This window comes from Parambassis ranga, chromosome 10 (assembly GCF_900634625.1).
Source record: "Parambassis ranga chromosome 10, fParRan2.1, whole genome shotgun sequence".
Lineage (NCBI taxonomy): Eukaryota > Metazoa > Chordata > Actinopteri > Ambassidae > Parambassis > Parambassis ranga.
This window is the reverse complement of record NC_041031.1, coordinates 17,042,139-17,064,553: the sequence shown is the minus strand read 5'-3', so window position 1 is coordinate 17,064,553 and position 22,415 is coordinate 17,042,139. Positions and strand designations below refer to the sequence as shown.

Sequence of the window (22,415 nt, the reverse complement as noted above, 5' to 3'; positions counted from 1 at the left end):
CATCCACTAGGGTATAACACACACTTAACACCAATACCAATACTGGACAAACCAAAAATGCTATATTGGGTATTGGTGAGTGCAAAAATAAAACACCAGTGTAAAAAAAACAGCCAAAACTGCTTTTTTTTCTCCACTCTGCTCTTCTGAAAATCAATTCTTTTTTCACCGATATAGACCCAAAGTGCAACTTCCTGTTCTAGAGCAGCACAGAAGAATGAGAATGTTAGACAGAACTAGCAAAATGTCAGCAATTGTGCTGAAAACTGGTTGCATCTGCATTGTGCAATGTTGCCCATTTTAACAACAATCTGTGAAGCATTTGAAGAAAGAAAGAGCACCGTGACTTCCCAGAGGCAAAGTAAAGGTAAATGGACTGGGAGCAAACGCTGTGAACTGCACTTAGAGAACATATAAAAACATATATACTGTGCTGTGTTTTATGTTATTCAATAGGGGCACAACCCTGACTATTGTTGAAGTGTATACAGAAACAGCATTTTGGCTTTGGAATTGATATAGGAAAGGAAAAAGCAGTGCTGCTCAGCTCTGGAAAAATGTTCAAAGAAAGACCATGAACTCTAATGCATGCAACTTTGTGGGTGTCAGTAGTTATATTTAAGATCTACTATCAACACAATTCAAAGATCTTCAATATAAAGCCCTATCAAGACCTTTGTATTATTCCATGCAGCGAGAGGAACATGTTGGACTTTCTGTTTTTGGCAGTTTCTCAAAACAAAACTCTCTAAAGAGGTCATAAACATGAAGTATACGTCTTTAAAAAAATGTAGCCATAGTTATCCACCCACAGGTTATTATTTATTATTCGTAACCCTCCAAAGTTCACATGTGGCTAAAAAAAAATGTTCTGTATGAGCCTCTATCTTCCAAGATAAACCCGCTCTTCCTATTCAAATCAAGCACCACATAGCTTGTCCCAAGCGGATAGTCAACAAGTAGGTGGTAGCATTTGTTTTGAAGGGAGCGTACAATCCTGGGGCTTTCACCCTGGGGGGCTTTCCCACCACCGTGTGTCACTTTACAGGAAGCGTGGATGTGTTTGGCCGTGTGTGTTCCTGTCATTGTGTGTGTGTGTCTGTGCCACAGAGGAAAAAGAGCACTGAGGGCAGCTGTACCTGCGCTGCCTCGTGGTTGTCTCTTGACAGTGCCCTTCACATCACAGCATGGGCTTGGACATTGGATCTGACAGAAGTGACCTCCATGCCACATCACCCTCGCAGAACACACAAACAGACCTGCACCCAACACAAACACATCTGCACACATGCCTGATAACTCACTGGCATGTATGAGTTTTTAGAGCATTTAAAGAGCGAGATGATGCATAATCAGGACAACAAAAAAATAACACACAAAAATACTGCATATTCAACACATCCGTGCCAAGAAAAACCACAAACTGCAGACCACAGTACCCCCTCTGGGCTGCTTAGCCACCCAGCCCCCCTGTCAGACAGCTATCAATAGGGATTCCAGCAGAGTGGCTGCTAGACAGCATGGGTAAACAAAGAAGGGATGAAAAAAGAGCCTGAATCAAAGGCAGAGTGGGGACCCTGTTATTCTCCCTGAGCAGGAAATCATTTGCTGGCAATTTGTGACTCATTTTGAAGCATTTTGTGTGGGGGTACGTTTGACACATATGTCACATATATAGTGATGAGGAGGTGGGATGAAGGGAGTTGGGTTTGGTGGTAAACTTTTACTTATATATTTAAAATGTCAAGAAGTTTGTTCTTTACAATGCTGCTATTTCCAGAGAATTGTTGGCTAATCAGAATTTGTGTTGCATGTGTCAAACAGGAGGCAGTAATTGATGGGATTCAGTGCCGGCGCGATTCAGCGTGATTGATAGGGAGCAGAGGAAGCACTGAGACTTGCATTTTTCTTCCACTGTAAGTAATAAAGAATATACAGCATTTGTGCGACTGCTGGGAGTTGAGTAGAATGATTATTTTATCTGACATGTCTTTCCTAAACTATTCAATCAATGCAGGACTAACATTTCCACCTTCCCCGACTGATTAGCCTTATCCTACTCCCCATAAACACAGTGTCATTACAAGCAAATCCTTTTCCTCTGCACTTTTTTGACCAGTGACATATTTACTTGGCCTCCCCGAGGCCTAATTGAAATTAAGTTAGGTGACCTTTGGGGTGCCTATAGGGACCCGGTTGTTCTACAAGCCCTGTACTATATTTCATTTGCTTGAACCTCATAAATCAGCCTGTTGAACTGGGCCGAGATGATGGTCTCGACCTTTCTCATGACATTTCCAAATGGCCACATCCTCCACCTAGGCTCATGCCACCATGAAAAGCACCCAACCATAGTATATGAAGATGAGAATGAGTCTACTACACTGAGTGCAGGACACAAAATAAGCTAGTGGCATTGGGAAATAGCATTGATTTCCACAAGTGGTACTCTGTGTGCACAGCTCTGCAGAACCAGGTTTTATCGATGAGAACAGCGGATACCTCGCATATTGTGAATATGTAAAGAATGCTTTTGACTTTCTGAATACTCAGTAAAAAACATTTTTAGTGAGCACTTGAGGTGTTGTGAAGGAAAATGTAAGGACGCAATTTAAAATGATGTTGGTGGCCTTATCAGCAAAGCCAGGTGGCTTTATGTGTTCTTTCCTTCAGCTCCGTGCGAACAAGATTCTCATTGTGGTGTTTCTAAGCAAATCTACACTGGCAACAGCATGGCAAGACGCTTTCCAATTTTGCATTGCTGCATGCGTGGTGTGTGTACTATGTATAGTCTGCTGAAGGAACCCGGTGTATGTGTGTACTTGTGTGTTCTGCAGGGAGAGAAGTAAAGGTCCACTTGTGACAAGCCTAGTGGGAATAGGAACATCTGGTGGACCGGCTGCTCCTCTGGTTAACATGCTCCTCCTCAGTGGCCCCTGATGCCAATACACTCAGGTACCAAATGCGCACACACACACACAAGTACATGCTGATGCGCACACGTACATGGACACATGCAAAGTCAGGTGCATGTACACATGCATACTCCTTTTCTTTAGCAAAACCACATGATGTTCGTCTTTTTAAAATGGTCCATCATGTCAAAGCACTAAAAACCATTATCACAGTGGAGAGAGATATAAATAGAAGGCTTATCATTCATACAACGATGCTAAAGAGCAACTATGTCCAATTTGCACCAGATGCTCTTCAGAGCTGAATTAAGCCTGCGTTATTGCTGGTGGAAAATGTCATGTTATTGGCAAGGTGAATCCTCTCCATTCCAACTCCTGTTCTTGATGTAGCTATGCATGGATTTGTGCTGGCTCGCTCCCATATCCACCCTGTAATCAACCAAATACAGAGCCACGACTTATTTTATCTCTCTCACTCCCTCAGTTACACATGCATGTGTATTTGAAGCCATCATTTATAACGCTGCTCAGCTCCGGTGAGGTGTCATCTGTGCAGCACCGGATGGAACTCACTTCAATTAACGGTTCCCTCACCTTCGTTAACTAAGTAACATAACAAAGTAAGAGGTCACATTTCCACTGAGCGTACGGCTGTGTAATGGGAGACGACAGGAAGAGTCACTATTCCTGCATGAAAGGTTGAGCTACTTGATAGAAGTGGCAGCAGTCTTAGTGGAATGATTGCTCACTGCCCCCAGGGCTGGCATTTGGTGCCCTAGGCAAGATTTTGCACTAATAACTCCGACCTCCCTCACTCCCTTCCTCCTCTTTCTGTCTCCCTGACACACACACACATTTTGAGTCTGTGCCTATAAATCCACACCCTGAAATGTCCTTATTTGAACAGCAGCCCACCTACTGTTATTGTGGGGAAATTTTGGCTCTCACATTGATAGTAAGAGGACATGAAGACACACATGAACTGCAACCAATCTCAAGCCCACTGTAAGAAATGGTGGGAGAAGGGTGTGTGCAGCAGGACCAGACTACACTTCCTGAACAACCCTGGCAGCCTGAGGAACACTCCGCTGGTCTCCTGCCAGGGCCTCAGCATCCTTCCTTCACCAATCTATGTAATGGCAGTGCTAATGATGGTAAAGCAGGCTGTACCTCAGAGAGCAGTAACTTAGACACAGCTAACACTATCGCCACTGCCACCATTCCATGGTGGTGATGTGCTCCTGATTACACACACACACACTTTCTTTATCGCAACATGACCAAAACAGATTAGACAACGAGCGTGCGCACACTTTCACCAACTCCTTGGAATCTAAACAAAAATAACACTTATTGTAAATGTTCACTTTCTTAGCTGTTTGTCATGGCTGAGAAAATAAGTGTATTGATTTTCCTTTTTTTTGGAAAAACAGAAAGAAAACAAAACAAAAGTGAAGAATGTTACAGAGAAGAAAAGGTAGGATGGAAGGCATGAAGGAGGAGAAACTACAAAACATGAAAAGGCTTTTTAATGTTATTGGTGAACAGCAGTGAAAAGAAATCTGAACTCCTGGAACAAGGGGTTATTTTTACACCCAGTGTGGCGCAATGAACCTGGTGGATATGCATTGATTTCCTCAATGATAAACAACACAAGTAGCATCTAAGTAGTTTGAGCACTGGCCCCCTGCAGCTGATCATCACACACACCCTAGTCCCAAATTGATGAATCTCACCAGGCATCCCTGTGTTTATCCATCTGACATCAATCATGTTCATCTGAGAACAACAATGTGCTTTTTTTGTGTAAGATGTGGACTTTTGTATTTAAAGCCACACTAACAAATACAAGATGCTACTGTATATGTATATGCAAATGCACCAATGGGCAACTCTTTGGGCTGCAGTCCCTAAAATGGCCACTAGAAGCTGTCTGCAAAAGCAAGTCAATCTCTCATCCATTTTTCTAGAGCCACCTTTTAAAGCAATACATATTTACAGGCTAATGCAAATTTCACATTCCATTTTCACAGATTTACACACATGAACATTCTGTGTTGATCACTGAAGAGATTTTGGGCTAGAGAATAACCACAAGTCACATTCCAGTGTGTAAATTGCCAACCAAGTTGTTAAACTTGTCTGGAAATTTAGAGGTCTGGTGTTGCCCTCATCAACGGCCTATTCAGCTGAGTCTTTGTGGGCAGCACTAAAGCTGATCACGCTATCAAGCTGTATTATGTTCCTTGATAAGTGGCAGTGGTATAACATTAGTCACAATAATGACCTCTGAGGTGTCCTGATGCAGGCAAATAATGAAGTTGGTGGAGGAAACTCCATTATGTGTTTTGAAAATCATCCCTTCAATCTCATCTATTACTCTCCTATACAGAGACACGTCTTTGTGCCTTATTGCTTATTTAACCAGATCATGTTTACGTAAATCAAAGTGGGTCTTTTCAAGCAAATACATGAGCGTCTTTACTGATTAAAATTATAACCGTGGCTGTGTCAGTGTGCAGCTTGCTGAGGTAAAAACCAAAGTTGTCCAAGTAGTTGCGCCTAATTTGATTGGGATACATTTTGACAGAAAATCAACTTTTAATGAAGAGCCGTGTGGTGGGAGAAATTAGCCATTACCCTACAGAGCTGGCATAAAATGTTTATAAATGACAATGATGTTGGCACTGACTGTGAAGGAAGTGCAGAGCTTTGGGAACGCGGTGACGTTTAGATTGTCAGAGGATGGAGCACTGACTTCACCTCATCTGAGGAGGTAGAGGGGGGGGAGAGACGGCAGGAAGAAGAAAGGGAGTCTGATGGAGAAGGAAAAAAGGAGGAGGGGCGAGAGACTGCAGTTATGATGTGTATAAGAAAAGGAGACAGTGAACGACAGGGCGAAAGAATTTAAAAGGCACGGCGTCTGTTGGCTGGCAGGATGGACGGAGGGAGTGAGGGAGGTATGCGACAGCCGAGCGTGGCAAGTGCGGCAGAACAAACCGGTGGTGACTCACGGGCTCCTTCATTCACCGCTGTGATCAGATCCAGCAGGACAGGCCACCATATGGGATGGCACAACTTATTCATCCAATCACTAGACTACATACGGAACCGGAGAGGGGGAGGTGTGTGTCTGTGTGTGTTTGTGTGTGCATGGGAGGATAAGGTGCCTGAAGGTTCCCCGAATATGACACAAAAAAAGACTAGGAATGTAATTATCTACTAAACGCACTATATTTGAAATAAGGACACAATTTGAATTTTAAGAAGATTTTTTCACTGCATTGTCGTTCAAACTGTTGTTCCACAAATCTGACAATCTCTGCCTGAAAGTTAACTATAAAAAAACATGAAAGCAACACAATTAAACTGGGAATTCTCAGATACCACATTTAGCTATTTTCACTCGATATACATACATATAGTGTCTCAGATTATTTGTTTATCCTCTTACAAAGAAAAAAAAAACAACCTCTGACTCTGTCATCCAGATGACATATTGAAGGGAGTCAAATACATTTAAACAAATTATTAAATAAATCCTTCTGCGATAATCACTCCTGTCTTTTCCAGGCCTCCGTTAAATGCAGATTAAAGCTAAGCTCTGAGAGGTGAAGGGCCTGGCAAATTGAGCCCCAACACACCAGGCACAGGAATAGAAACAGACATAATCTAACCAAAGCCAGATATTTATGTGAAGAAAAGAATGTTTCTACCCGGTTGGCAAGAGGCATCATAAACCCTTTTATAAGGTACCTCTACTACACTGCGCTTCACAGAAAGCAGAACCAATTTACTTAACTTCACAACATGCAGGGGCCCGCCGATAAAAGTGTCTGTCCTATGCCGTGGCTGGCAAAGATATTGTTATCCACTTTGTTCCTCTGCCACCTTGCCAGCTTACACATTTTTTTTTGCAAGACTGATAGCAATCACTGTAGGGTAATTTAGGGATTAGACTGGAGGTGTAGTGTAATCACATGCTTTTGGGCTGGCAACACAGTCATTTAGGATATAGGTTGGCAAGACTGTCCAAGATGTACCTTTAGGTTTCTTATCTGAAACAAGGGTTCTTAGAAATGCTCAGGCTGCTGTCCCGATTAAGAATTTTTATATTTTTATGTTTTCTTTTTTCAGTCCCCCACTGATGCAATTTCCCCATTGTGGGACTAATAAAGGTTTCTTAATAGCAAATATTAGCAAATATTTTAGTTTCTATTTATAATCAATAATACATTTTCCAATATGAAAATAAAATGTGTGCTTTTCTGAGTAGAAGCAGGTGTAAAATATTAGTCCAGCTCTTCAGCTGCATTCATTCCTCTTTTTATACTGGTAACTCAGAAAAGATGCAAAAAGCTCTGCACTGTTTGCACAAACACGTCTGGCTATTCTCTAAAAAACACCTAGAGATAAGGACTTGATGAAAATGTAAGATTTCAGTGGGAAAAATCAGAGGATAGCATTAGTTAAGTTAAAGAACCACATTACACATCCCAGAAGGTTAGTTGGCAGTGTTATCACATTGTCAGTGAGTCTTATTCACAGCCAGTCCTCCTGCTTCCTTTTTCCCTCTGCCCTTTGCCACAGGCTCCCTTCTTTTCTTAGATCCTCCGCTCCAAATGATCTACTTTTCACTTCTCTGTGTGTGTGTGTGTGTGTGTGTGTGCACATTAGGGGCACTTTAAGAACAATTTGGTGTGGTAGGTACAACTCTGCACTTCAAAGAGGCTAAGTATTGAATGCAATGACATGTTATATCGCGTCATCACTGTTCAGCTGTCGGAAAGGAATGAAAGGCCTTCAACCAACAAAGCTGCTTTAAAAATATTTACTACAATATTTACTACAGTACCTCTGCACTGCCTTTGTAGATTTAAGCAGCCTAATCTGATTTCAGCTGTAAAAATGCCCAGCGTATGCTCGGTATATAATAATTAGAAAACATACTGAGATCTGTAATGAGGAAAAGGAAAGCTAGAAGCATGAGTGACCGTCGTGAAGTGAAGGCAGAGCTCCATCTCAAGGCTAAACAGTAACAGCTCCTATATCTGACCACCGCCTGAAGGCTCACGCTCCACACATTTTGCCTGTTGCCCTATCTGGGGCAGCTATATTTGATGAGAGTTGACAGTGGTAAAAGACTGTCTGCATCAAAAAAAAATGGTCACATTCTGACTCCAGATAATAGATGTTGCCATTCTAAGCCAATAATAGTGTCTATAATGAAATCAGTGGAGCAGAAAAGAGGCACTCTTTCATTTCCTTATACAGGGCCGTGCGTTTTGTGCATCCCATTATTCATCAGGTCCTGGCTGCTGATAACTGTCCCATTTGCATCTGAATCAAGAATGCCTTATAACCTCCCCCTCCAAAAAAACACCACCCCCATGCAAATGAGTGACCTAAAAAGAGCAGGTACTGTATTTAGTTATATGTGAGCAACTGTGACCTACTCTGGAGGTTGTGTTAATGCGCTACCAGGGTGGAATACAGAATGCCAGAATGCACATCGTAATAGCATTAAGATCGTTGGATACATCTCACATCTTGATGTGAGGCAGTCGGAAGTTGCAGAAGCAGCTTCAGTATTTCTCTGCTTGGAAGTTTCTGCCAAACATCTGTATTTTGTGTTGCCCTTTTTCTCCTGACATGCCCTACTTCCATGAACAAAAAAGGGTAAGCGTGCGTCGATGAGAAATGTGAATAATGTTGGCCTTGCTTTTCACAGAATGCTTGACTCACTTCAGTGCGTTCTATGGTTCAAAGGTACCAGACTTCCTTACTTAAGATCTTTGCTGCAAGTTAGCGGCATACTCTGTGATATTTGTGATCAATCATAACCGCATAAAAAAAGATTGCTCTGGCTCAAAATAATAAAAAAAAAAGATACTATCCGTAAAGTAGTGATCTTTTGAGGGATGAACTCCACAGAGGGAAGTCTAGCTTCACCAGGCAGACGGACAGATTAATGGAGTGTACCGTCATATACAACACTCAGGGTGCAATCCCCTGCTGTGTCAACACCACAGTTAAAGCAGCAAATTGCGAAATATGTGTAATCCCTTGAAATACAGGTGGATTGCTTTACTGTCCATACAATTCAAGAATACTGTAAAAATCTTCCCTGCATTTACACAACTAAAAAAAATGAACAAAACATTCACACAGGTAACCAACACAAACACACTCCCAAATGCCAGAGGGCAAGTGGATAGAGAAGGGCTGTGGAGGTCCTTTGTGCACTCTGAGTTTAGGTCTTGGCCATTAAATAAGCTGGCACTGCAGAGGTGAGCTGCATTGACAATGATGTATGAGAGAAACACAATCCATTGCTGTTATGAATTGGTTGGCTCTGGTGCGGACACTGCTTTCACACGCACATGCACACATATACGCACAAAGGCATAAGCAAGTGCACAGACACAGACATGCGCACGCACACAATCAAGAGGGAGCAGTAGAGCCAATAGTATCTTCCTCTCTTCCAGACAAATTCAATTTTCATCCAGGACATATGTAAGCTGATTAAAACAGCCAACAAAGACTGGAGAAATATGTCACATCCTTCAGGACTGGACACAATATTGAGTGCTGCTTTGGCAATGGGATGCCTGCTCCTTCTCTGTCCAAGTCGCTGCTTTTCTCTCTCATGACCTTTCTGCATCACCTGATGCCATCATGCATCTCTTTCTTCTTTTTTCCTATCACTTCCTTTTCATTTCTGTACCCCGTGGCTCTCCTTCCTCCTGTCCTTGAAAAATCAAATGCTTTAAAAATCTTCTCTCTCTCTCTCTCTCTCTCTCTCTCTCTCCATACTTTCTCTTACATACTTTGTAATATATTAGTGATGTAACTGAGTAGCAGAGCAGTCATCAGGATTCTGGATGTTGAGGTGAAAGTTTTCAAATGTGGTCTTGTGGACTCTTCTACCTCTCGGGCTGTGGGTTATACTACCAATCCTGGTTCTACATTTTTTCATTTTTTTTCTCATGTAACTATAAAGTTCATGAGAAAAAAAATGAAAAAATGTAGAACCAGGATTGGTAGTATAACCCACAGCCCGAGCACAGACAGAGAAGAGCTGAGAACAAGATTTCACCCTGATAACATCACATCATTAACAGTTTATGGTTTCATATTAAGCTTATAAAAAGATACACCACTCAGGTTAGTTGTTGGGTGGTGTTAAAATGTAAAAAAAAAGAAAAAAAAAGAATCACAAGTAAGTTTTTATGAATAAATTAAGCCCTGTTTAATTACTGTGCCATTGTGTCTTACATGTGACATACTACTAAAAATACACACCCCTTTAGAAAGTTTAGTAAGACAAAGGAAGCAGCTTCTTTTCCCTCTTTGCACTTGTGGCTGGGGTGGAGCCTTGCCAATCTAAAGTGTGTCACGCAGACACACAAACCCACACATACCCATGCACCAGGGGTGCCGCAATATCTGTTTAGCCACCGCAATAATGTCATATCACCAGAAGATGTGTGAAGAACACATATGAATTATGGATGGGGGAGGTTAATTATGGATGGAGGGAGGGCAGAAATAATGCCGTAGACATTTCCCTGAAACACATGGTTGGATACATGGCTGTGGACCCAGTGCACACGTCTTGGCAAGTATCAAGTCAGAGAGATTCCTTAATTAGCTAGTCAGCGCTGATAGTGGTTGGTCCTTGTTGCGTGCGGATGTGTTCAACCTCATTTTAGTTAAAGAATACGCTTCAGATGCGTGAGATGAACGCGCCTAACTCAAGTTGACAAGGAAAACTGTTCACGTCGACAACAAAGCAGCAAAATTATTGTATGAAAAGCAATTATACTAACGCTCATCCTTACAGTATGATGTGCAAAGTGATCGTCAAGACAAAGACGAACGAGATCCAAGAGGAGCGAATGAGGCCTTCATGTTCCGTTCTGTCAAAACATCCTTTTTGGCGAAAATATACTACTTTTGTAATCTTTGTCTTTAAATGCACTTAACACGCAAATATTTGACAGGTTTAACATCTTTTAATACATGAAGAGTGTGAGGTATTTGATGCAAGCAACCGTCTGCATCTGTGTGGATCAGTGATTCCTTTGCATGAGAGTTGCACCTGCAGCTCTGAAAAATCGTAATGGCCTGTCAACCACAAACAAAAGAAGTACCCTCCAAAAAGGGGGGTCAAAGATTGGTTTGATAGTGAGAAATTGGGGGATCCAGACTGGGTTGGTGGGATGTCTTAAAGAGAAGCAAAAGGATCAGGCTGGAACTAACTAGGGGCGTGCCGTTGCCTGGATGAGGAAAAAAGACAGGGCCATTGGGAAAGAATGATGTCTCAGACACCCGTGGAGCCTTGTTTTGGAAGCCTGTGACCCCTGGAGGTTTTGTGGAGTTGTAGGAGGATTAGTCAAATGGCCCTACTGCTTTTGTGTCACAGCCATGACACCTCACCCTGTGCTGCGTGTAGTCATAATTGACTAAAAACATCTATCCAAACCCACCATCTATCCAAACACACTCACTATGCTTCAAAACACTATAATGAAAATAACAGAAAGGACCAGAACGTTCTGTCTTACCATTCACACACTGCTGTTTGGCAGTGAAATGCAATTTCAGAAGAATGTTACACAGCTTTTTTTGAGGTATGAACAGTGCTGTTACACTAAGCTCACTCAATTTCTGTCTTTGCAGGCATATCTGTAACTGTCTGTCACCTCTGGTGTTCTACAGATCAAACAGAGTCTAGATATATAAGACTGCAGTTTCTTTATAAAGAGAGATTACTACAGCTGAGTAGGTATGACATAATAATCTTATGTTCACATAGGTTCACTGAGTTAATATTTGCACATGCCTCTGATTCCCAGCTGCAGCATGAATACAGTGATGGTGATTACAATTCCAATAGTACAAGTGACTAATGAGATCAAAGACAATGAATCTTTCAAGGTTAAAGAACATACAGGAGGAGAGGTGGAGTCTGCTCTGACATCCTCAAGTTCAATGGAGGCAGAGTGGCGAAGCACAAGGCCATGTCTGATTTTGTTGCAGTCCTCAGCTTTGAGGGCCTTGGGACATCCACATGGCCACATTCACCCAGCTCTACTGAAACATTCAAAGCTTTGCTTCCAAAGGGCCAAACTTTTGTTCCCTCACAAAAGGTCTGACCAGAGGTTCTCCCATAGATGGGAGCCCCGTTCAAAATCAGATTATTTCCAGTGAAATCCTCCTTTCTCCACCTGCCACTTAACTATGTCACTGCCATTGTGTCTCCCCTTATAAAGCTCTCCAGTTTGGCATAATGGAGGCTGGATGTGTATTATTGCTTTTACTGCCGTTTATTCTAGAAGGAAGGAGGCACATCCCACCCCCACCCCACCCGTCTTACTCCTTCCCTTATATTTTTTTCTTTGAAGAAAAATCTGGGCCACATGCCCCAGAGGAACGCAAAGTGCTTTAATTCATTCGCACCTTTTCTCTCTGGCTGCCATCTCCAAGGCCTCTCTTTATGCCCAGAAGTGATTTGTTCAGGCTGGACCATCAAAGCAATTATAGTAGCGGCCTGCTTCCCTATTATAAGAAGAGATGACTGACAACAGAGGGATGGTGCAGGGGTGGAGGGCACTTGGCTTCAATTTATTTGATCTGAAAACATTTGTTTCTTTTTTTATCCACTTGAGTAACAAAACACAAACAACTGGTCAGATTATTTGCAAGTTGTTTTTTTTTGACTAAACACATCTTATCCAATTGGCTATGCGACATTTTTCAATTACCTTCCTCACTTTTGCTGAGCGAAGTGATGGTGGGCCACAGTTAGGTGATGGAGGACAGAAGATGCCAGCGATGTAACAAAATACTGAGAGGCATGGCAGGCAGTGATGTGTAGCAATTAATGTAATGGACATGAGAGTGCACAATCTTTGGACTAATGAGAATGTCTTATATTACAGTGCAAATGCACAGGGTCGCCAAGACTCCTATCATTACTGGGCTATAGGAAGATAGCTCACCACAAAAGGGGATACTCCGTAAATGGATAATGTGGGTGGAGAGAGCCGAGTATGGCGCCACTGAGCCCATGTTACAACCAAGAGTAATAATTCTGCCTGGAGTGACATGGGGTCATTGGGATGGATGGAGACAGGATGGAAAGGAAAATAAAGCATTTAAAGAAAACAGGGCATTGAGGTTGAAGTAGGGGATAGCAAGGAGTAGGGCAAAGTGAAGTTGATAAGAAAGAAACTGGGGTCATAGAAGAGCAGAGAGGGAGGGGGTGGGAGAGAAACAGGAGAGAAACAGTACCACAAGCTGAGTATCACAAAGAAAAGAGGAAGAGATGAGGGTGCATGGTGTACAGACAGCAACGGGGCAATATGACACATTGGCTAATCAGTCTGCTGTCCTTCTCTTTCACAAGCTGTCATCTCCATGCCATCAAGCCATCAAGACCCGGTGCCTCTCCTCTCTCATTGACTGATTCCCCTGTTCGATTATTCAAGCTTTATAAGCAGCAAGCATCTATTCAGCTAAATGCAGAACCAGTAAAATGAAAGGGCTGCTTCTTCAGCCATATTGATGATCATAAAAGTTTTACAGTTGGTAAAAGAAAAATCAATTTATCAGACTGTTGCTACCACATAAACATATTAAAGGTGGTATCAGGGGTGTTGAAAGAGCCCTGCAATGTAGGAGACATTAATAATGCACACCGTAAATGATTTTACATGCTCTCTCACTAATCATAATGTACGGTGGCTGAATATTTACAATGATGGAATGCTATATTTAACCATCTGCTGTACATGTGAGCGTGCATGCATATGTCGCTGTTATTGTTGGCACGACACGTCTCTGGCTTTCGTTTTCACACTGACCTCACTTTTCCTTTTAAAAAGCGAACCTGTGTGAGTCACACTGTGACACGGAAATCAGGTCAACCGCTGGCCTGCCAAGGAATGCTAAGCTTCAGTAAGCATTCCCACAAATACAGGGCAGAAACACAAAAGCAAAAAAGAAAAAAGAAAAAAAAAACACACACACAACGATCAACTATATAGCCACACACCCCTTTCCTTCACTTGTCAGAAATATTAAGGAACATCACAGCTCCCGTCTGCCATAATCTGCCCCTGGGCAACAGCGACCTGAGCCACTGCAAGAAACTCATCTAGAGTTGAAGGAGAAAGAAAAAAAAATAATAGTTGAGGTAATGCAGTGTGCAGCCTCATCCTTTACTTAGCTGGCAATGCCTTCGGGGTGAAGATGTTACCAACTGAGCAACCTCAACTGGCTTTCAGCTAATGCATGACCTCCATACTGTCCAGCTACTGCTCAGGACTTCATCCCATCTTCATGTGAGTATAGGCTTCACATGGAAACACACACATATGCACTCCGAAATACATACAGCAGACATGCATTATTATGCATGTACACACTACACTCACATTGGCACACATGCACACAACAACTCTCTACCCTTTGCCATCTATGTGCTTAATCCGCATACACTGGAGGCAGAAGGTCTGTACAGTGGCAAACTGTCTATTTTTAAACTTGACATATTAGTCATCTCTTAGGGGAGTAACATTGTAATTTATGGAATTCATGAATACCAAACTGTTGTGTTCCTTCTTGTTTATTCCCCCCCCTCCTTCCCAGCAATGTGTATGTAACTGCTTGGGATGAATTCAGATAAACTCACAGCTGCAGCTGAGTAGGATCCCCGTCTCTATAAGAGACAGCCGTCAATCAGCTTCTGCTGAAGAGGGAGCTCGGTAGCTGCTCACTCCATTTTAGGCATGTTGTAAAATGTGTGAAGATTTCTAACTGATTTTTTAAGCCCTCGATGACAAGATACCGTTGCTAATAGAAACAAAGATGTGCAGCCAAAAACTCTTGTCTTTTTGTTTCATAGTCTCTTTGATCCTATCTTATTATGTATTTAGTAACCCATACAGTTAGAGCATGGGGCTTTTACATATAAATGAATGTGTGTTTCATTCGAGCAATGCAAACACAATGCTGTTTAAGCTTATAAATGGCAGGCAAATCTTTTTGTGTATCAGTAGTGTTAAATCTGGGGCCTGTGCAGACATTGTATACTGTAGGCATACGTCATAATCACGATTCAATGGTAATAATAACAATAATAACAATGTACACAATACACTTAGGTTTGAGAACCCAAAACTGTAACTTAAGGAGTTGTGAAGTTTGTTTCTTTAATCAAAAGGTGCACTGGCAGACCTCTGGCTAAAAATATTGCCTTTCAAAGCTAATGATCTCCAATTGTACACTTGTGAGTAATTAGGAATCACTGTTCCCTCACTAGTTTACGAGAGCAAATGTGTCATTGTGAGAATAAACAAACAATTACACTTACACTCATTATGCTCTAATTGCATCATCGTAATGACAAGCAAGGGGGGCATCTTATTAAACAGTACCAACATAAAGCAATAACAAACTGCAGGACCATACCCGACAACTTTAAAATTTGACACACAAAAATGGGAAGTTATATGAGAGCGTGCATTTAAATGCCTCATGGGTATTTGGTGGTCAGGGACAACAGCAACACACTGCATGCACTTAATGTCGCTGAGAGTGCTGCTACAGCTTGGAAAAAACTCATACAGGCAATAGAGTAATTTAACCCCAGCCAAATCCTTCCATCAGCCACTAACCAAATAGAAGTCATGATGGAAGGAAAGAAAAAATAGAGAAGCAGCTAAACCATTGGGATTAGTGCTAAGTAACTAGATGGGCCATATCACTTTTCCATTACGAGAACGGAATAGCTATTTCAAGTGCTGAAATCTAAATAAAAAAAGGTGAACTTAGTCCTTCCTCTGTCTTTAGCTCATTCATGTGTAAATGCTGTTTTTAAACTGGCCTATATGAACAAATAGAGCACTGCCATCATATCCTTGAGCCCCATCAATAAATAAAGATGACACAAATAAACAGATAAATAAATAAATATGAAGGGCCCAGCAAATGGGCATCAGTCAGCATTAGCGATGGAGCCACGTCAAGCACAATCATGCTCGGCTGTTGTGTGATGTGTAAGGGTGTGTGGGGATGTCACTGGGTTTGTTTTTCACCCTGAATTGTACCTTCATTTACCACTCCCAGTGTGTCTTCCTATCTTTCACCTATATCACTAGATACTATGCATCTGTCCATTGTTTCACAGTTTAGTATTTGCACACATAAGGTCACCTTTTAACCATCCTGCCCACCTCTGTGTCTCAGATTTAACTTTAATTTACTTTAAACTTGTATTTCAGTTCACTAGATGTGTTACCAATGTACACGCACATATTTCTCTGATGCTTAGAAGCCACATTTTCCACAATGTGTGGAATCTCTGATCTCTGTGATCATATTATGATGTTTGCTGTTCAGATAGCAACAAAGATGGCTTACTGCTCATGTTAAGTAAACAACGCAGCTTGGTGGTTGAAGTGTGTACATCCTACAAAGGGTGTGGGAGGCTTACTGCTGTTATCATTCTTTAGTGTTAATTAAGGCTGTGCCTGCCGGTACAATTAACAGCTTCAGAAATAACCTTTAGCTTGATTTTATGTTTTCATTGGATTGATTCTTCTTAAAATAACCTTCACTTATTATAGGCAAAAGGATATATAGAATATATAGGATATATATAGTTTGTGTGTTACCTGCATACAAAAGGTTATTTTTGCATGTTGTGGATTCATAGGTCGTCATAGGTAGACATGCTTGGCAAGTCCAAGTCCAAGTCCAAGCCTCTATGCTATCAGGCTAAACAAGCACTTACTCACTAGTTAGTATGAAATAAATACTGCAGATTTACTTTTTACATAAATGCATTGTTTTTAAAAAAAAATAAATGTAATTGTATATAGATTGTCACCAAATTAAATTATAACTGTAACTAAAAAAACAGTAAATCTGTATTCCATTTCTTCACCACACAAACATTTTAGTCAAGTGTTGCTGTCTCAAAACATTGTTAACTAATTATACATTATTCATTTTTATCTCAAAGTACCATGGTTTCAGAATTAGCATATTCAGGTTGTAACTGAATAATAATGGCAGCTCAACATTTAGAAAAGGAAGCTGTGACTTAAACCCACTTGAAACCATGTGGAATTTACCTGGTAACACTACTAAGATTGAAAAAAAGGAACACGTCACAGGACAGAGGGCTTTGCATACGTTTTTTTTTCCTTAATATTCTTGTTCCCAGACTCACCTTTACTGACAGGTCCTGCTGAACGGAACATTAAACAGTCTTTGGCTGAGACAGACACATTCTGTCTGTGTCTGTATTTATGTGAATTACCATTATCACTCATTGACCGGTATGCAGTCCTTTTCCTATAGCTCAATATTACACATCATCACATCAAGCCCTCCTAATGGGAAAGTAAAATATTATTTCCAGCTCATTATGGTTGACAGATTGCAGATTGTAGCTGACACTTCAAATGCAAACATCAGCCTGGGCATTATATCTTATACTTTAATAACAGCTGCATAATATGAAGTAGTTTTGAAAAAAGCGGAGGAAGACACATTTGATTCTGGCTCTGTGTCTTATTGTCAGGGGAACACATAACCATACAGAATGGCATCCCATTCCACCGCACATTATTTGTTCTCTAGCTCATCATCACTTGGCCCTGGTGTATGCCTAATGAGCGATAAATAAGGTTTAATCCAACTGACACAAGTTGCCCATCCTTCAACACTAAGCATGATAGCTTGGGCGAGATTCCATTGGAATTATATGAGGGCAATTTTTCAGCTGGTAGGATGGTCCGATTGCCTTCCCTATATTTGGCTTTCACAGGCATTCCTTTGGCTTTAAGCTCTGCGAGTTTATAGGTCTATTAGGAATACATCAACCAATGAATGACATCAATCTTATTGCATGAATGTGCCCTGGGTAAAAATAAGATAAAACCTTCCATTATGGGGCCTCCAAAGCACATTTGGCCCACAAAATTGATCCAGTATTGACAATTTACACTTAGGGTGACCTTTCATAACTGCCCACATACTTGAAAGCCAATATTGTTTGGAGAGTGAGCAAGGAAAACACTAAGCCCACCACAAAAGCTGCAAAGAATGTTATTGAATATGATAAGTCTGCAGACATTTCTTGCTCTGCAGTTGTTTGTTGATGGTTCTCTAGGAGGGCAGGCTGAGCGCTTTTACTCGCACCAATAAAGTAAAACAATACTAGTCATAGGTGTCTAAAGCTTTGAGTCCATTATTGCACTAGGTCATTGACGTTATTTAAAACAAACAAAAAAAACAAAACATGAAAAGGACAAAAAAGGAAGGAAAGAGAAAGTAAGCATCACTACAGGAAGCTTGGCACCACATGATTTGTCTTCTCAGACATTGTAAAAGGGCATAATGGCATCAAAAGGGCATTTGGCCAGCCCCCTGTTGATACCCTGTACTCAAGGAGACAGCCTGGGTGTAATTCAAACAGCAAAGGGTTTAGGGGGTACTTAAGAGCAGGGGCAGGGGCGAGAGACCCCTGGTGTCCACTCGGAGATATGGCCTTTATTAAGATTTGATTTATCTCCTCAAAATGGCTCCATGTCACACTTCACTTATTTTACGTCCTCTCTTGGCAGAGTCAAGCAACGAATCAGTTATGCGCCAAGGGTACTCAAATGGTACATAAAATCTTCATCTATATTTCCATGATGGGTTTTCTGCTGAGGATGAAAAATGATCAGGTCCAGGGAAATGCCCTGTGGGTCAATGGGAGGGACAATGGCTTTGTCTGTGCCCTAGGACATCAAATCTTAAATGGAGTGGCTGTCCATGCCTCAGTTCCTTCCCATCAGCCATTCTCTTCAGCCGCTGATAAACATCCTTATCTTTAAGAAACAGGTGATAGATTTCAAGCAGCACGTCTCTACAGAGCTCTTCTCTCATCTACTCTATTGATATCTCACATCTACTAAGCCATCCGAGCTTTAGCATGAGGCACCGACACCCTCTGGGTCCCTTTGCCCCAAATCATGTTAACTCCACTTTCTGTAGAATCGCCTCTAGGGCTGCCCCAATGAATAACATCTATCAACACCCTGAAGTGCAGGCCAGGAGCTTGTGGAGGCAAAGAGCCTCAACTCAGAGGCACCCTACAGCAATAGTCACTATCTGCTATGTGGCACAAGTTCTAATATGTGTGTATGTGTATAAAACAGTACTGGAGAACAACTGCCAGCAAGGTTGAGAGATAACAAAGAGATAAAACGATGTGTACAACATATCTATGTGTAAGGAAATTAATTGTTAAGGGAATTATGATTACTATCACTTCCTGTGATGTAATTAAAAAAAATCCTTTAGATCAGGAGAAAGATGAGAAAATAGCTACCAGGGTGAACATATTGTATTTGTCTACATCAGTGTAATGTGTGTAACCAACATTAGTAATAAGATAGGGGACATAAGGAAGCACGCAGGGATATGCTTTATCTTTACAAGCATCCCATCAAAGACACTTTCCGTTGAAATTTTCAGTTACCTCTTTGCAGATTCATCCCTTTTCTGCCTTTAAAATTTCATGAGACAAAATAGGTAATTTAATCTTCATTAAACATACAGGGGGCTCACTTTCTGGTCTGGCCAGCTGAATTAACTGCTTGGCTTCAAGGGATTAGACATTCAGGCGGAAATCCTGTAACCCTGACAAGCCTTATATCATTGCACCTCCATTTTTTAAATAGGCATAAGATGACCCCTCTCTGTTCAATGTCAAATAAGTCCTTAAGAGACTTAGTATATAGAGCAGACTGAACTTTTGATGGACTGACCTGTGAAGGTGAAGCAGGAGATGAGGGGCAAAGAGAGGAAGGCAGAGAGGCGCAGGTTTGGGATTGTAATGACATTGAAAAGGCAGTAAATAAATAAGATTGGCTTGGTACTCTTTGAGCTCTGATTGATGTGTCTTTTGGGATGCCCCCCAATATGAAAGACCTACTGAGTCTGTGGCTTTCATCCCTGACCGAAAATCAATGGCCCAGGATGTATGAAGGCTCCTGCACTCTACCCACCAATCTCCTGCCAGATTCCCAGGTAACTGTCTCACAAGAAAGCAAATAAGAAATAGACGAGGAGTAGTTTAACACGTATCCTTTGTAAAATGTAATTTTCAATTACACTGACTGGAGAAAAACAACAACAACACTATCCCAGTTAATATAAAGTAATAAACCAGCTGGATTCAACATCACAGTACTTCCCAAATTATCCTCCTGAAATGAGCCTGGACCCACAGTGTGGTTTCTCTGGTCTCCATCAATCCATCCACTTTCTGTGTGTTGAATTAGGAATGGCTGGTCTAATTGCATAACACATGAGTATGGCCTCCCGGGTTAGATTTTCCATCTTACACAAAGTGGAGACAAGGAAATAGGAAATGCTTCTGGAATTGGATGTAATTGTGACTGGCGGCGCTGCGAATTGTGCTCAGCCTGACACTCGAGGTAGTCTGCTGAAGTACGGTTTAGCCTAAAGGACGACAAAGAACGCCATGGTGGGTTTAAATGAACTCCTTATGACGTAAGTGGCGATGCTTGTGGGACTCTCAGAGACTCGCTGGCACACGCTGCTCGTTTAAGGATGACGTGAGGTTAATCAAGCTTTAAAGCATGAGATTACAACAGGCATGACAAGCAGGAGTGAATAGATTTGGCACACACTGTGATAAAACTGCTCAGAAAATTTAGGGACTGAAGTAAATTCAGGGACTGACTGCTGTCTGCCCCTCAGAGAAAGCACATATATACACAACAAGAGTACATAAACATTACTGCTGTTGTGCTGACCCAAAAAGGACGCCATCATTCTTTAAACACTGACAAAAACATTTTCACACCCTGCACACAGGAGTAACAACCCGCACACTGCTTTCAGTGACTAAGATGCCTTTTGTCACCAAATCGTCCATCACCAGGAAACGCCATTGTTTCTCTTTACTGTGGCATTTTTTAAAAAAAATTCCTTGAACTGTATATTTTTGCCCTCCCATGTTCTATAGCAACAAAATTTATTTCTAGCTTCCATGTAGAAAAAAACATCCATGGATCCAGCATGTCAAAAGGATTTTCCCATCTCATCACCTCATGGTAGAGAATCCATGCAGCTGTTTATCAAACCAGTAGCCGGCTCCATATCAATAACAGGGAGCTCTCGATGCATAATGCATTCTGGTAGCTTAGCAGTGTGCTGAGACTGCGATGCACAGTGCCATGCAGGAAATAGAACCATCATGAAGACTGTGTGGTTTAGGCTGTCTTACAAAAGCATGAAAATAGGTCACAGAGATACTTTAGATTCAATACAAGTCAGTATTTAGTTTAACAATGACCCCTTGACACATGTTATATAGTGCATGGGTGACCTAACAGCCTAAACAATATGAGACTGTAGTAAACTAGTGAGCAGAGTGTGAAGGCTGCAAGTAAAATAAGACACGTCCCAAGTGCAATCCCTTAGATTAGGTACCAAGAAAGTCCAGTACAACACTTGCTGCAACAATTGATTTGTCAATCCCATCCTTCATCACAAACAAGACTCAAATATACTTTAATTAAAGTCTCACATGGGGGCAAGAACTTAAAACAAAAAGGAACACTCAAGAAACTGCCAAGTGATCTTTACCAGATAATGAAGGGCGCTTCACTCTATCTGCAGTTTCAGTCCATCAAATTATTCTAGCCTTGTGTAAGTATTGTGTTCTGTGCAGTGTCCTCATCAGGAGCCACCTGTGCTACTAGAAACCACTACAACATGCCAAACAAACAGAGTCTGTGTCAGTTGTCCTGCTCTTAGAAATACTGGCAGTTCCTCCCTATGTGTATCACACTAGCTCCTGTTCAAGAGCTTGACACTGGAGCTGCTATTGTACATAGAAGCAAGCCAAGCTATGCCTAATTAGTAATTCCACACCTCGTGTACTAGATTTAGCTCCTTCCTACCAAGGAAGGTAATATTCCCAGGTGTAAAGACAGTTCTCCCAGTCAGTTGTCCACTTCTAACAGCCAACGTCTTGTCTTAATTAAAAAAAAGAAGCTTTTTTCACAAGTGCAGTAAAACAAAATGACTGATGGGTGCCTCCAAAAATACACATGTAGTCATTATTGCAGTATCAAATTAAAATGTACATCAACACCATCATCAATGAATCCGCCAGCACAATGGCAGGTATGTGGACATGCAACATCAGCAACAACAAAAAACACATATCCTAATGAGACAGCCTGCACAGCGTAAAACAGCAAGAATCTGTCAGAAGGAAGGATGTCTGGGGTGCTACTGCATGTCAGTGTGACATTTACCAAACATACACCATACAGGAAAAGTAGGCAAGACACAAAGACAATATGAGTGGACAACAATGTCACAAGACAGAATGTGACATCATGCTGTGACAGGAGGAACTGATATGCTGATTGAAGCTGCTCTATTAGACAG

At 41.5% G+C, this 22,415-nt stretch overlaps 1 protein-coding gene across 5 annotated transcripts in view; it reads right to left on the bottom strand.

Annotated features, from left to right (window-relative positions):
* Window positions 1–22,415, bottom strand: part of diaph2 (diaphanous-related formin 2) — a 327,687-nt gene that overhangs the window by 19,344 nt on the left and 285,928 nt on the right. The gene's annotated exons all lie outside the window — the stretch shown is intronic.